General features: G+C 47.5%; 2 long non-coding RNA genes and 1 other non-coding gene across 4 annotated transcripts; 1 reads left to right on the top strand and 2 right to left on the bottom strand.

Annotated features, from left to right (window-relative positions):
- The first annotated feature begins 346 nt into the window (after positions 1–346).
- Positions 347–6,156, top strand: LOC110342714. 2 transcript variants are annotated; one of them, XR_005876780.1, is made up of 5 exons: positions 347–387; positions 1,175–1,254; positions 4,226–4,388; positions 5,111–5,243; positions 5,879–6,156. It is a non-coding gene; the product is annotated as an uncharacterized LOC110342714 (long non-coding RNA). The 2 variants fall into 2 exon arrangements; XR_002384866.2 differs by lacking the exon at positions 1,175–1,254.
- Positions 6,157–9,011: 2,855 nt separating this feature from the next.
- On the bottom strand, positions 9,012–10,705 carry LOC110342715. The gene is made up of 3 exons (XR_002384868.2): positions 10,020–10,705; positions 9,662–9,887; positions 9,012–9,210 (listed from the first exon to the last, which is right to left on the bottom strand). It is a non-coding gene; the product is annotated as an uncharacterized LOC110342715 (long non-coding RNA).
- Positions 10,706–11,070: 365 nt separating this feature from the next.
- On the bottom strand, positions 11,071–11,133 carry LOC121138794. Its single transcript, XR_005875658.1, has one exon. It is a non-coding gene; the product is annotated as a U7 small nuclear RNA (small nuclear RNA).
- Positions 11,134–11,680: the final 547 nt, after the last annotated feature.

The following is an 11,680-nucleotide window of genomic DNA, read 5'->3' as shown; positions in this document are numbered from 1 at the left end:
CACACTGACTCATCGTTAGGAGCACCAGGAACCTCAGAGAGAACACACTCTCCAGCCTTGCTGCGTTGTTCACATTCTCCCTCTGTTTCCACTTCCAAGTCTTTGTCAGCTTCTTCTGAACCCACTGAGGTCCTCGGCTGGCACAAGGGGCTCTCCTGAACCCACCGAGGTCCTTGGCTAGGACACGCTAGTAGGTCACGTAAGTATTGCAGTTCCGGATCTGAGTGTTGATGCGGAAGTCCTGTGTATATGTCAATAAAGCACTGTTGGCCAATAGGGAAGCAAGATAGGTGGGACTAGGAGTCCAGGAGGACTCTGGGTAGGAGAAACACAGGAAGTCAAGATGTAACCGCCATAGGGGTAAGAAGCCCGCGGGAAACTTCTCCGGTAAGAGAAATACTTAGATTAACAATCATGGGGTGAATACTTAAGTCAGAGCTAGCCAGTAAGAAACAAGCAAGGCCAACAGCTTCATAATTAATATAGCCTCCTGTGTGTTTATTTGGTACTGATGCGGCTCTGGAACCAGGCTGGTGAAAAGGCTTCTCTCTACAGAGTGTGGCTTCTTGGATGAGTTCTGAGACTCCCTTCTGTGCCCCTGTCACCCACAACGGTCCTGCCTTCCTCTTGTTGGTCTTCTCCACTGATAATGCAGTGCTCACTCAGCCCCTGCTCATGTTTCCCCCAGCCTCTGGCCTTGCTGGAAGCCACACTTCCGAGTCCTGCATTGATCATGTACATCCTACTGTGCCAGCGGTGTGAGCACAGAGGAACCACACTCACTTTTTGTTTTTACGTTTGTTTTTATGTGTGTGTGTGTCGGTCTAGACTAAGATCACGTGTCGTCTAGGCTGGCCTAGAACTCATTATGCAGCTGCTTCTGGCCCCTAGCGTCGGCGTTATAGGCAAGGAGCACAGCAGTAAGCAGGCTCGTGTTTTACACACCTGTTCCCGAGCTGGTGACTAGCGTGAGGTCTGTGTGTCACCTTTAGGAGACGAGTGGTGCACAGTCACCAGGGGTCATTTAAAGGTCATCCCCACCCCTGATTCCAGTAGCTCTCTGCCTCCTGTGTGTGGCGTACGAACCCCCACGGGCACATAGTCCTGGTACCCCAGGCTGAGCGTGGCCTGCTTTCATTCCTTATGTCCGGTTCACCCCTTCTGTCTATAACAGACTGAAATCCACTGAGAAGAAGGGAGTCTCTCTTCAGTTGTTGCTGCCGGGAATTTTGGTTTCGGAAACAGCTAGCAGAGGTGGGCTCAAGGGCAGGACCAGAGCCCTTTCTCTTCTCTCTTTACATGTAACTCACTAGGAATAACTCCCATCTGTTCTCTTGGTGTGATACCAAGAGCTACCCTATGGGGACCTCGAAATTCCAGAGAAATTATCTTTTTTATTGGGGTCCTATATATAAAATCTCACTGGGTACCGGGCGTTGGTGGCGCACGCCTTTAATCCCAGCACTCGAGAGGCAGAGGCAGGCGGATCTCTGTGAGTTTGAGGCCGGACTGGATGAACAGCCTCCAAAACAATACAGAGAAACCCTGTCTCGTAAAACCAAAAAAAAAAAAAAAATCTCCCTGAGTAAATCTAAATTTGTGAGTATCTACTGTTAGCGGCCAGTGGGCAAGAAAGCACAGTGTCAGAAGAGACCGATCCACATGGTTTTCCACGTTACAAGGTGGAAAGGGGCCCTTCTGCAGTGGGGAAAAGACCCTTGGCATGATACAGTCTGTCCCGAGGCTTCCAGCACGTGTGTGTGAAGACAGAACACACACACACACACACATGTTTGCTCATACAATCTGCCTTTACACACATACAACTTTTATGTTCCCCCCCGAAAAGCTGTAAGAAACATTTATTCCCCTTAAACAGAGAGCACACCGACAGACTGTCACAAAGGATTCTGCTTGGTGAGTCAGTCAGTTTACATTGGGTTTACTTATAGGAGCATGGGTGGTTCATTCAAAGGCGGCTACACCACCAGGAAGTCCCCTAGGCTACGTTGTTGAAGAGTGTCCCCACCCCCTCCCTGGTCCCATCCCCCCCCCCAGTCCATCGTTTGTCTCTTCCACAGCTTGGGGAGTGACAAAAACATCTCCAGGATGGTGGGTGGTGCCCCTGAGAGTTCAGGGAGGTGATGATGCCTATCTTAATTGCTTAAGAGCCCTGGCTGCTCTTCCAGAGGACCAGGGTTCAATTCCCAGCACCTACACGGCAGCTCAGAGCTGCCTGTAACTCCAGTTCCAGGGGACCCAACAACCTCACACAGACATACACCACAGGCAAAATACCAATGCACATGAAATAAAAATAAATAAATTATCAAAAGGGTTGCTGTGGTCCATGCCGTCTCTTCCACAGCAATAGAAACCGTAACCAAGACAGAAATTGGTACCAGGAGTGGGGTGTCACTGTGATAGGCCTGACCATGCTTTTGTTTGGAGGAATGCGGACTTTGGGAGTTTGGATTAGAGAAGCAGTTGAACCCTTTAAGGGATGTTTAATGGGCCATCCTAACAGGAACATGGAAGACAGTGACGCTTGAGAGTGATTTGAAGTACAGGGGCCTGACCCAAAAAGTCTCAGAGGAGAAGAATGTCAGTAATGGCCTAGAGACTATTCTCCTGATATTCTGGTGAAGAATGTGTCTGCTTTTTTTTTTTTTGCCCTTGCCTCCAGCTCCTCCACAGCAACTCTTATAAAGGAAAACATGTAATTGGGGGCATGACAGTACACAGGCAGACATGATTCTAAAGAGGCAGCTGGGAGTTCTGTATCTGAATCCACAGGAAGAAGAGACTGCCACTCTGAGCCCGGCTTGAGCATCTGAGACCCCAAAGCCTGCACCCTAGCGACACACCTCCCCCAACATGGCCACACCTCCCCCAACAAGGCCACACCTCCTAATAGTGCCACTCCCTATGGGCATATGGGGGTCATTTTCATTCAAACCACTACAGTCCCCTTGCAACTCTTCAACGCTCAGTGTGCTAGGCATTCTGCTGCCTCCAATTGATGTGGGATGCCCTTCTGCATACTGTGGAATATGTATTGCTATTATTAGTTGATGAACAAAGCTGCTTTGGCCTACGGCGGGGCAGGATATCGCCAGGCAGGAAATCCAAGCAGAGAAACAGGGAGGAAGAAGGTAGAGTCAAAGATTCCTTCCAGCTACTGAAGGAGAAAGATGTCAGAGCATCACCAGCGAGCCACGGCCATGTGGCAGACACACAGATTAATAAAAACAGGTTAACTTAAATGTAAGAGCTAGCCCGTGATAAGCCTGTGCCAGTGACCAAACAATTGCAATCACCTCTGAGTGATTATTTTATGAGCAGCTGCTCACAGGGTGGTGTACATAGAGACTCAGGCTACATTTGGCATACCGATGTGGGGCTCTTGAATTTCCACAGGGCCTGAGAAAACGGGGGAGGGGGGAGGAGGGTTGTAGACATACAAAACAGAGCCAAAAACAGCTTCCTAGTTGTATCTCTCAAGAATTTGGGCTCGAGCACAACATAGTGGATTCCCACCACATCGCCAAGCCACACAGCACAATGCATAGCAGATTAAGCTTCCACCCAGACAGACAAAAAGGGTTTGTGGGCTGGCTGCACACTACCTGATGGCAGCATTGGGGAGGGGGGCAGGAAGCCTGACATTGATTGCTACCTTCATCATGTTGAAAGGCCAAGCAGGGCAGAACCAACAGCCAAATCGGGCACTCTGGTCCTAGCCATGCCCGCTTGAGAGTTTAAAGCAGTGATTAAAAAAAAAAAGGATGACAGATACACAATAAAGGCAAATTCAGACAAAAAGAATCCTCTAAACGGATCATAGTGTATTAAAAAAAAAAAAGTACGTAGGCTTGGGAGAGAGAGGAAAAAGACGGTTGTAAAAAAATAAATAGCTTTAAAAATAAAGTCTTTAAAGAGACAGTAAAAGTAACATAAAAGAAAAAATGCCACATAAAGATAGAAAACACACAGGGAATCTGGATCCTGTATGATAAATTGTGTTGATTTTGAATTTTTTTTTTTTTGGCTGCTGAAAAGCAAAGGGAGAGACATGGGATTGGAAGAGAAACTGATGAAATAAACCAACCTAAATACTTTTTAAATGCCTTAACTATAAAGTGAAAGTCACAAAGTATATTTGTAAAATGGAACTTAAAAGGTGCGTTGTTTTGGAGAAGAGGTTTTGTGTTTGTTTCCTTAGGAAACAAGAGGCTGTGGATCAGTTTCTGAACCTTGTCAACACAGATCACCACTGCTCCTCATTATCTCAAAATCTTATCAGGGACCCTAAAGACACTTCCTCCACAGACAGCAGGAAGCAGTTTGGAGAAAAGGAAGTCCACATTTTCAAGAGTGGGGGCGGGGTATGTATGGATGATCTTCGGTTATTTGGTAGATCATGGATGTTTATTATATTTAGGAGAATATAGGATAAAAAGACAGCTGTTAATCTCAGATGCTTTGCATTGGCATGGATTTTGGTATAATGATACAAATTTAAAGTTAATTTTCTTAACTATTATATATATATATATGCTTCTATTCTTGTTTAAAAGGATTCTTGCATATTGATACAACTTAAGGTCTACTCTTGTTGAAGGTGTTATGTTTATGCAGCTCATTTTAAAATGTGATATATAGCCGGGCATTGGTGGCGCTCGCCTTTAATCCCAGCACTCGAGAGGTAGAAGCAGGCGGATCTCCATGAGTTCAAGGCCAGCCTGATCTACAGAGCAAGTTCCAGGACACTGAGAGCTACCCAGTGAGACCCTGTCTCAAAAAACCAAAACAAGAATATAAAAAGTATAAAAATACTTTTTTGTGAGTAATTTAGTGTTTATAGTAATAGGATGTTTAAGAGAGAGGATGTGTGTGTTATAGGCTGCATCTCTGGGCCAGGACTACCAAAGCCCATGGAACCCAGAAAAATCTCACCGTGTTGGATTTGGGGTTTAACTCTGCTGGATTTTGGTCTTAGTTTGGTCTGGTCTTTCCTTGCTGACTGCTCACAATCCCCTTCAGAGTAAGAATATTCATTCTGTGCCATTACATATTGAAAGAATATAACTTATTTCTCGTTTTCTAGGAGTCTGCGGCTCAGAGATTGCCTTCGTGAGCACTTTCAAACGGTGCTGTGACTTTTGAAGTCTCATGAGTGTGTTTCTCACTGTGAGAAGGCATGATTCTATCTGGTCATGGTGCAACATTGTAACTTAAAGGTGAGGCGTTTGGGCGTTAGTTAGATTGAGAAGGAGTAACTGGTCATGGTGAAAGACCTCGGCATCAAAGCGCCGGGCACTGAACCGAACCCTCTGCCCAAGAACCAGGGCCAGACCATTGGCTGCAAATGCAAGAGGTGATTTATTGAGTACACAGGCGCCTGCGGATACTGCTGCAGCTCGGGTGCAGAGCATACCGGGCTTGTAGGGAGTACAATATTTATAGAGTTTTAATGGTTACATAAGTAACAGGCATTTCATTGGCTCATCTTGGGGTCAGGGATAGTTCCCACGGACTAAGTTTCCTGGTATTACTTTATGAAAGACCCCGGCACGCTTCAGCAATTATTATCCGGGTCCCATGACTACTATGGTGATCATAGACACAACTGGGGGCAAGGGTAGTTGCCAAGGACTAGGTGTCCTGGTATTGTCATATGAAAGTTCCCAGCACGCTTCAGCAATTATTATCTGGGTCCCATGATTGCTATAGTGATCAGAGACATCCTGTTTTGAGGGTGAGACACCTAGTCTGGGTTTTTCCACTAGGCAATGGCTTGGCTTTGTTTTTCTTTTCCTAGGGGGGCCCTGGGTAGGGGTCTTTCAATGGTTAATACTGATTGCCGATTTGACAGCCTCTATAATCACTGAAGAAGATATCCCTCTGGGCACATCTGTGAAGAACTCTCTAGATTAGTGTAACTGAGGAGGGAGATACATCCTGAATGTGGGCAGCGTCTTACAGGCTGTGGTCCTCGACTGAGAAGACAGAAGGAGGAAGAAAGCTGGGACCAGCATTCATCGATTCATGCGCATGCAGTGTGAGCAGCTCCTGCTGCTGGGAGGGACTGTCCCTCAGTCTGAACCAAAACTAACCTTTCCTTCCTTAAAAATATAGACTACTGTGATTTTATTGTTTTAGTCTGTTTTGGCTTTTTGCTTTGCTTTTGTTTTGAGACAGGATCTCTGTAAGAGCTGTGCTCAAATTCGTGATCCCCTGCCTCTGCTTCCCAAGCACTTCCATTGTTTCTCTCTGTTACATACTCTTGATGTTTCAGACAGCTACAAATTCATATTTGTCATTATTGCTTTCACTGACTAATACTCTATGTCCCATCATTATCCATCTCATCAGTCTTTGGGAAGTGTTAAAATCCTCTCAAGGAGCTGGAGAGAACACCCCCTTCCCCCCCCATAGTTAAGAGCACTTCTTGCTCTTCCAGAGGACTCAAGTTCAATTCCCAGCACCCACAGTGGGGCTCACCGCATTTATAACTCTCCAGGAGATCCGAAGCTATTTTCTGACTCGCTTGGGCACTTGACATACACAGGGTGCACACGAATACCTGTAGGCAAGCCACTTATCTGCACGTGTAATGTAGTAAAAATCATTAAGCCTTCTTTAAAAAACGAAAAGCATTCATCTCCTGGGGACATCCCCTAACCTCATTCCAGCGTGGAGGCTCAGGGCTTCTGCAGTGAGTGGCTGTTGTTTGGAATCAGTCCCCTCCAACAGCATCCCACACTCCCGCCACTGTGGGAGTCCAGATCCTCTATCTTTATTTCTTGGCTCCTTCTTGTGGATGTTATGAGGCTAGGTATCTGAATGCGTCCTTACTCTCACTCTGATGACGTGCCACAGAACACGCACTCTGTTTGTGACAAAGGCTCCTCGTGTTGAGGCTCAAAACCCAATGGTACTGTATTCCAGGTCCCCTGGGCTTCTCCCGAAACCAGCACCGTGGTAAAGCTTCTGTTCCTTTCTGGAATTTTTAGAATGGCTCTTCATCCTCCATTCCCTGAGGCGTCATGATCATATGCCTTGGTACGTATAGGTCTTTCCATTGGTCTAAGATTGTACCGCCACACCTCCCTGTCACGAATCTGGGAATTTGTGCTGTCTGAATTGTGCTTTTGTAGGGTACAATCAAACCTGTGGCCTTGGGCTTGCTAAGCAAGTGGTCAACCAAGGAACCGTCCCTTTGTCCCTTGGGATTGTATTGTGAGAAAAGGACTCACCATATAGCCCAAGCTGACCCAGAATTCGTAATCCTCCTGTCTCAGTTTCCAAGGTGCTGGAATAACAGGCAGTCAGCCAGTCAGTCCATCCGTCAGTCCGTCTGTCCCTGTGTGTGTGTGTGTGTGTGTGTGTGTGTGTGTGTGTATGTGTGTGTCCTGCTTGCCATCTCTGTAAAGTTAATTCTTACTTGTTCTACAGTAGCTGGTATCCATTTCTTTTTTGTTGGAAAACAATCTCAAACACAGAAACATTGCAGAACAGTACAAAGTTCCTTTCCAGAGTTCTTTGTGATGGGGCCCTATCACTGTAAAAAATTTTTAACATGTATTTTCTACAAAGGTATCTTTTAAACATCAGAACATTAGCATTTATATTTTACTATTAAGTCATCCCTGGATCCAGTTCAAGCTTGGTCATTTGACCCATCAATGCCTTTTATATCAAAAGCACTTCAGGGAATGTCCTGTTACTTATAGCTGTCAAATCTCCTTAGTTTTCAAATGTCTAGAACAGGATCCCCGAACTCGGACTTTTCAGGTGAAACTGTGGTAATCCTGCCAAAGACACAGGACCTGAGTTTAACTGTGAAGGACCCCAAATAGGAGATAATCTAGGTTTCTAGCCTGCCGTCTTCAGAAGGTCTTTATTTTGTTCACACTTGGTTGAGGTAAAGTCTGTGGAGTCCTAACTGTGCATTTTCACCTCTTTGGATTTGTTGTTTATTTGTTGGTGTGTTTGAGACAGAGTCTCATTATGTAGCTCAGACTGGCCTGGAACTTGGGGTGATCCTCCTGGCTCTGCCTCCCAAATGCCGGGGTGAAAGCTGCAAGCTACCATATCCTGCTCCGTCTGTAATTTGTACATATTTTTATAGTGATTCGAGGCTGTGTAAACATATCAGTCTGTTCCCTTGTTTGTCTCTCTCAGTATGAATCCGTAGGAGCCCGTTCTTGTTCTATTTGGTCCGTAACTATGTACACCTCTGTTACTTTGGTTTTGGTACAAAGCAGATTTGCTAGTAGGTGTCTGTTCAAACGGGCTTCCAGGTTCTTCTAACCTGTTCCTGTTATTGGAGAGTGCTTCTGTATCTTCTGGTAAAAGATGATCTTGGCTCACCTGCTGTATTTCCTGTCTCTGCTCTAGATTCGGCCATTTCTCTAAAGAGACCTGGTTCCTTCAGTGGAGGGTAGATGCTGACACCGGAATGTGCGTACCAGGCAACCTCACTGTCATCAGATAATCCCACAATTTTTCAGTAACAAGCTTGGGGATCTGGGAGTTGGGGTACATACCCACTCATTACCATCTGTGTGTATTTATTTTGTTATGGAATGACATCTACTGACAGTGCTGGGACTTAGACCCAATTTGATACAATCTATCAAACAAGCATTAGTCTACACGGGTATCTCCAGTTCCAAACCAACATAGGTCTTTCTGTTTTGTTTTGTTTTGTTTTTTTGAGACAGGGTTTCTCTGTGGCTTTGGAGCCTGTCCTGGAACTAGCTCTTGTAGACCAAGCTGGTCTCCAACTCACAGAAATCTGCCTCCCTCTGCCTCCTGAGTGCTGGGATTAAAGGTGTGCACCACCACTTTCCTGCTCCAACATAGGTCTTTTATCAAACACATTCTTTTTAAGTATTTTCCTCCAACTCCCATTTTTCTCTGTGTCTTTGCTTATTTTATGAATTTCCTTGTATGTGACTGTTAGGCTCATGCTTGCTTAACTTAATTAACTCTCCTTATGCTGGCTTTAAAAAAAGTTTATTTTCAAGGTAACTACCACCATCTGGCTCTAGTTTATTTTTAATTACGCGCATAGGTGTGTGTCTGTGTATCCAGCATCCATGGAGGACAGAAGAGCGTCTTAGATCCCCTTGAGCTGGAGTTACTGGGGTTGTGAGCAGCCAGCCCATTGTGGGCACTAGGAAGAAAACTTGGGGTCTCCTGGAATGGAACAACATGGTCTTTATCTGCAAAGCAATCTCTGTAGCTCCATTCACTGGCTTACATTTTAATGACATTTTGTTTACTTTGTGTGTGCATTCATGTGCCTCTGTGTGTGTGTTTTTTGTATATGTTTGCATATCATAGAGCACATGTGGAGGTCAGAGAATCAGAGGACAACATCTGGGGGGGTTTGACCTCTCCTTCCACCACGTTAGTTCTCGTGAGTGGAATCGAACTCGGGGTTGTTAGACTTCAAGCGGTAAGCACGTCCGCCCACTGTGTGGCAGCGCTAGCCCCTCTTTCTTTCTTTTAAAGTAACACGATTACGAAACACACACACAAAACATAAGCTTGACAGGTTTAGACATATGCGTGCACACACCTCTGAAGCCGCCACAATCAAGACAACGAATGTGCCTCCCCCGCCCTCCACAGTCTCCTGACCGACCTTCTTAGTCCTGCTCCTGGCGGTCACTCGAGGTTTACGCTAGCCCAGCCCTTGGGAGACGGCACCGTCAAACCGAGTCAGAGAACGCGGCGCTGGCAGCACAGGCAGACAGGGACCCGGAACTCAGCCCTGCCCTTCTTAGCGTGTGTAGATTAGACGCCGTGACACTTTCACGCCCGTGTTTTTATCGTATTAAGCTCACATCACTCTCTCCACACTCATGAGCCTGTGTGGAGGAGGCGTGTCTTGAGTGTTTGGGGGGAGAGTTGTGGGGGAAAGCTAGGAGTCCCATATTTCATTATATACGTGAATATATTTTCAAAAGTAAAGAAACATTTTTTTTTGAAAGAGGACTTACCTATTCAGTATAAGAAAGCAAACAAAACCCAAGAGAGAAGCAACCGCCAGTGGTTCCATTTTAGAAGTAGTAGCCTGGAACTCGCTCTTGTAGACCCGGCTGGCCTCGAACTCACAGAGATCCGCCTGCCTCTGCCTGCTTGAGTTCCTGCTTGAGGACTCGGGAGTGGAGGTGATGGGCGAGGGAGGAGGAGGGGGATAGAGGTGTGTGTTGGGGGTGGGGGGATGGCTGGCAGAGACCTCACCTCCTTGCTGGACCAGAGGAGAGAAAGTCACTAGGAAAATGTCCAGACCCCATGGTCCCGTCTCGTGGATTCTGTGCCCTTTGCAGAACGGCAGTCTGACTTTGCGCGTGAGCAGCTGTGGTAAGGAGGATGGCAGGGTGTGAAGGTTTGGGGAGGTTTGGTTTTGTTTTTGGTGAGGAGGAGGATGGAGGCCGGGGCTTCATGTAAGCTGGGCAGTTACTGTATTGCAAAGCCACACCCCTAGCCCTAGGACCTGAGTGTGTACATCAGGGTTAGGTCCCTGAGGGGAACCCTGCGGTCCGTGGAGAGGCCCTGACCTCCCTCTGAGAATTCTGCTCTGCCCAGCCACTTCCCATCCACCGTGCCACCACATCCTCCCCTGTGTCCAGTCCGGGCCCCAGCGAAATGCTGCTTCCCAGGGTCAAGGGTTGCTTCTGCGGGCAGCTCTAAGGGACTGCCCCTCTCCTCTCTTCTCTTCCCTTTTTGAAAGAAGTTAACACAGGGTCTCGCTACGTAGCCCTAGCTGGTCGGGTACTCGCTCTGGAGACCAGGCTAGCCCTGAACTCACTGAGATCCACCTGCTTCTACCTCCGACTGCCGGGGATCAAAGTTTGTGCCGCCAGAACCGCTGACTTCCTGACCCTTCTGTTTACTCCCTCACCCATCTTCCGGCTGTCAGCTTCTCCGGAACTCTGGGTCCACAGCAGTGGCTCCAGGCGCAGGAGTCCAGGTCTGCGGGGCCTCGAGTCCCCCCCCTTCCCTCCCCCTCCTCTACTCCTCCTCCACTCCTCACGCACAGCACTCCAGGGTGATTTTCTGCTAAGAACCAGAAAGCCTACTAGACACATTGTGGAAGAGCTGTGACCTTTGGCCTAGAGCCTTGACTGGGAAGCTACAGCTGCAGCCCTCCCCCCTTGGCTGGCTGACGTCTCTGCAGCCCTCCCCCCTTGGCTGGCTGACGTCTCTGCAGCCCTCCCCCCTTGGCTGGCTGACATCTCTGCAGCCCTCCCCCCCCCCCCGGCTGACATCTCTGCAGCCCTCCCCCCTTGGCTGGCTGAGGTCTCTGCAGCCCCCCCCCAGCTGAGGTCTCTGCAGCCCTCCCCCCAGCTGAGGTCTCTGCAGCCCCCCCCAGCTGAGGTCTCTGCAGCCCTCCCCCCAGCTGAGGTCTCTGCAGCCCTCCCCCAGCTGAGGTCTCTGCAGCCCTCCCACCTGGCTGACATCTCTAGCTGTGTGGTTCTCTTGGTTGGAGCATTTCTCACTGCTTAAAAAAAAAAATGCTACGTTACTCCACCTCTATTATGTAGTTCCGCTTTTTTTCCTTCATCGCTTAACTTTTTTTTTTTTTTTTATTTTTACGAGACAGGGTTTCTCTGTATTGTTTTGGAGGCTGTTGGTCCAGCCTGGCCTAGAACTCACA

This window comes from Mesocricetus auratus, unplaced genomic scaffold (genome assembly GCF_017639785.1).
Source record: "Mesocricetus auratus isolate SY011 unplaced genomic scaffold, BCM_Maur_2.0 Super-Scaffold_2245, whole genome shotgun sequence".
Lineage (NCBI taxonomy): Eukaryota > Metazoa > Chordata > Mammalia > Rodentia > Cricetidae > Mesocricetus > Mesocricetus auratus.
This window is presented reverse-complemented; position numbering and strand designations above follow the sequence as displayed.